The following is a 5,075-nucleotide window of genomic DNA, read 5'->3' on the forward strand; positions in this document are numbered from 1 at the left end:
TAGAGCTCCAAGGAGATTATGTTGAAAAATAAAAAAAAATTTACCCAAAAAAAATTGTTTTTATACTTCATTCTAAGGACTTATTGAACTATCCTCGTATTTGCTAGAGATGAATTAAAAAAAAATAGATTAATTTTCAAACAAAAAGGTACATTTTGAAATGCACATTTTTTTTATCCCAAATGATGAATTTTCAACATAAATTATGAATCTTCAACTGGAAGAGTAGTTGAATATTATGCAAAAAGATAAGTTTTCAACTAAAACAATGAATCTTCAACTGAGATAGTTGAATTTTCAACAACAAAAATTAAGTTTTACCAGAAAAAGATACATTGTCAACAAAAACTGAAATAATTACGGTTTAAGTTGAAAAATAATTTTTCAACAAAAAAACGAATTTTTAAATAAAAAAGATCTTCATTTTATAATCAAAAATTGAATAAATTAATTTTGAGTAAAAAAATACTTTTTTAATCAAAGAGATGAATTTTCACCTGAAATTATGGAATATTCAACTGGAACAATAGTTACATTTTCAGTTCAAAAGAAATTCTGTTGCTTTAAGATAAATTTAATATTTTTCGATAAAAATGCAACTATTTGCTAGAGATTTCAACAATTTTGTTAAAAAGCCATCCTTTTCTGTTAAAAAATCGTCTTTTTCGATCGAAAATTCAATTTTTTTCGTAGAAAATTATTTCTTGTTGAAAAATTTATAGTTTAATCGCGAAAACTCGAATAAAATCTTATTTAACATAAAATTGAACTATTTTTTTGAAAATTGATCTTTTTGATTTAAAACTTCAGATGTTTTGTAGACGAAATTAAATTTTTTGTATTAAAATGCAATTTTTTGGTTAAAAATAGTTCTTCTTTGCTTGATAATTCAACTAATTTGTTTAAAACATTTGGTTGACTCGCTTTTTTAAGAAATCACTTTTTTTGTTAAAGATTTCTATTTTAAGTTGAAAAGTTATCTCGTTGATTAAAAGTTTAATTATCTTGTTATAAATCAATCTTTTTTAATTGAAAATTCAACTACTTGGGTCAAATTTAAACTAAATTGTGAAATTTTTTATCGAAGTCTTATGTCTGGTTGCAAATTTAACTATTTAGTGGAAAATACTTCTTTTTTTTTTGGTTTAGAATTAATTTTTCAAGATTGATATTCTAGTTACAAATTCGCGTTTTTTCGTAAGAAAATTATTTTATAGTTTGAAATTTCCTTTTTGTCGCGAAAATGCATCAGTTTCGTGGAAAATTAATTTTTTCTTGAACAGTCATATTTTTTGTTTGAAAAGTGAATTTTTGTAATGAAAATTTGTCTTCTGGTTTGAAAGTTCAATAATTTAGGTAAACTTTTATTTATTTTTTGAGTGAAAAATCTTTATTTGTTGGAAATTCGTCTTTTTGGTTTAAAAATTCTTTTCTTTGGTTGTATAAATTTAATTCTTTTTTTGTTTAATTATAAACTATGACACTTTTTCGTTGGCGATTTGTCTTTTTCGGTGAAATATGCAACTATTATGTTAAAAATTCAATCATTTTGTTAAAGAGTTATCTTTTAAAGTAGAAAAAACTTTTTTTTTTTTTAAATAAATTAATATATTTGAAAATTTTAAATATGTATATGAATAACTGTGATTCCTGAATATGTCTGAGCTAGAAAATCATTTATATTTAACCGCTGATATAACCTGAACAATAAAAATATTGATAAAAATCATAAATTCTTACATTCCCTAAAATTCTTTTATATTCTCCTAAATTCTGCCATATTCTCGGTTATATAACCTGAACTTAAATTCTTAGGAATTTAAGAACTCTAACTGGGGATTCCCACATGTCAGTTAATCAGTTGCTTTTTGCGCTTTTTACTAAATGATATTAAATAAGTTATAATGCCTCAACAATAATCTAATTGATTTCTGAAGAGATATATCAGTAAGAACAAATTATTTTTTCGTGTTTTCTGTTGCTGATTGTACATGCACGGTATGCCCACTCCCATAGAAGAGTGGTGAACGGATTATAGTAATTTCTACGTCCCCTAGGTGGCGCTCGGGTGAATTCAGAATTCGAAATGAACTTGAGCAGACGATAGAAGTTCTATCGTCTGCTCATGTCTGCTCAAGTTCACTGTAGCTGCAAGAATTATATTTTTTTTGCGTGATGAACTTAGATTCACAATGGATTTTCACCGATAACACAAACTACAAATGGAACCAAATCAAATCGATCATCGATCAAATGCAATAAAATGTTAAAGCCTGTTGGAATCATTTGTGATACAACGAACAATCAAACTTTAAAGTTTGTTTGAATCTTTCTACGATAGATCGATTGCAACAGACCTAAACATTTTACTGCATTTGATCGATGATAGATTTTATTTTGTTTGATTTTTGGTTTGTTTTATTGCTTATTATTATTCATGTATTTATTTCAGAAAGAGAAGTCAACATAACTTAAAAATTAGGGTGAGAAGGTAAGAGGGGGGGGGGGGCGTGGCCGTAGACAATAGTTCTGACTACGTTTCCTAGGTGGCGCTGATCTCATATTTTGCCACAATCTATAAGTACCTCCACCCAATACATTAGACTGGGCACACCGTGTGTACATGTGTTACCGAAATTTGCTCACTTCATCGTGACGCTGTAGACGATATCAGAATTATTCTCCTAACCTCAGTGATACTTTCGCCGAAATGTGTTTAATTTTTAACCGTTTGCAAGTTTTAGCCGCAACGAATTCTAACTTTTCTCTTTTCTTAGTTGTTTTAAATCTGCTGTCCCGATTTACAGCTCGGATTCACTCATACTTTCCCATTTTCCCATTGCTGCTAAGGATGTCGTACCAGACGACGGCTTTTATTCTATTGTAGGATAAAATTTCGCCAAATAGTATGTAAACTTTAACAGAGGGAAGCTTTACATGCAAGAAAATTTAAATTATGTTTTTTCTGTGATCTTGATAACTTTCTTTCACCCTTGCCAATCAGTGTTCCCTTTAAACCATCTCCTTGTCGGTAAAGAATCCTCTCATTACTCAAAAAAACCTCCCAGTGGGCACAAAATTTGGCGACGTCTTTACAACATCGTTACGACATCTTTACGACAACTTTGCGACATCCTATATCCATGTCGTTTCGGTGTCTTTGCGATATTGTAAAGACATCGTCAGATCATACGACTCATTTACGATATCGTAAAGATAACTTAACGACATGGACATAGGACGTCGTAAAGTTGTCGTAAAGATGTCCTAACGATGTCGTACAGATGTCCTAAAGATGTCGTAAAGATGTCGTAACGATGTCGTAAAGACGTCGCCAAATTTTGTGCCCAAGGGGGTAATCTTGATTATATCTTCATTAATTACTGACGCTATGAATATTGTGTTGTCTTGTTTTAGAATTATTTCGGGTGGATGAGAATGGAACTCCCAATGAGCCCAGTGGTTCTCAAGTGAATATTAATCAACTTGACCCGGCTCCCTATCGACCAAATGTTCATTTTGCCCAACTTCGTACTTCAAGAGTTGTACCTGTAAATGCATTTACATATATGGGAGTATATAGTGTGGCAGTAAGAAATGGATTCCTGATTGGATTGTTCATACCTGGGGATGCAGGCAATCACTTGGTGCCATTTGTGGATTGCACTCACAATACTAGGGCACCGCATGTTTGCGTGAGGGTTAAAGTAAGCCTAAATAACATGGAGACACGAATTCCAATAACGCAGGAAGAAAACAACAGTTTCCATTTCTTTGAGACTTTCTGGCCGACATCCGATATTCATACTGCAGTGCCTAGAGAATAGGGTACAGCTCAACAATTTTACGAGCCTGTAATAAAATGTGTGTTTTCGGCTTGTAAAATAATGTGAATTTCTCAATGTTGTGAAAAGAATAAAAATGTCACATGTTTAAGTCTTATTTTTTTACTTCCTCAAAAGATTCAAAGGAGTTGAATTGGAGACAATGAGTGTTTTTTAAGCACAGCGTTACATGAAATACAACTTCACCCAGTGGGCATAAAATTTGGCGACGTCTTTACGACATAGTTAAGGCATCTTTACGACAACCTTACGGCATCCTATGCCCATGTCGTTTCGGTGTCTTTGCGATATCGTAAAGACATCGTCAGATCATACGACTCATTTACGATTTCGTAAAGACACCTTAACGACATGGACATAGGATGTCGTAAAGTTGTCGAAGCGATGTCGTAACGATGTCGCAACGACGTCGCCAAACGGTGTGCCACTGGGCAGTGATGAAATCATTACCCGATGAAAAGGCTTGAATTAAAAAGTATTGCAAAATTTTATTCATCAAGTGGTTACGTGAGAAATATTGGATACTTCTGGATCCGGTTTTTGTCCTCCCGTTTTGAATCTCCAGAGCAGTTAAAGTTATCTCTTGAATTGAATCCCTTTCTGTAGCTAGCACTGACAATATTTTTCTGAATACTTTTGGATACCACAAACAGCCAAGAAATAGAACATTTTAATACCTTTTAATTTAGCTAAGTTTATTTACTGTTGTTCGAATAGTAATGAGGTAAAAAGCCTTTTAAAACAAAACATCGGTAATTATACGATGTCAGGATTAATTTCCACACAAAAGGTTCTAGTGAAAAATAGTTTTTTGAATTTTTTATCATGGTTTTATATTTTTGTAATTAATATTTCAAAAAAGCGCACATTTTACTATAAGGAGATATATTTTTGTATACAATCCTACTAGATTTTGTAAATGTCATGCTTTTGTAACCGCCTTCTAATGCTTCAAACAAAACTTGTGTTTTTAATTTATTGGAGGTTACGTCTGGCACCTCCAATCGGCTCTAAAAGGGATTGAAATCTAATTACGAGGGTAGTTCAATAAGTCCTTAGAATGACCAACAGATGGCGCGCGAATTGCTCCAAATCATCTGTTTTCAGTCAGCACCACTCCCGACTAGGTATATGGTGCAGTCACAGTCCACATCTTCTGAGTTCACGTGTTTTTATAACCAATTGAAAAAAAAAATTGTTCGTTAAGAAAAATGGAAAAAAACGAGTTCA

The sequence above is a fragment of the Belonocnema kinseyi genome, chromosome 9, assembly GCF_010883055.1.
Source record: "Belonocnema kinseyi isolate 2016_QV_RU_SX_M_011 chromosome 9, B_treatae_v1, whole genome shotgun sequence".
Taxonomy (NCBI): Eukaryota; Metazoa; Arthropoda; class Insecta; order Hymenoptera; family Cynipidae; genus Belonocnema; species Belonocnema kinseyi.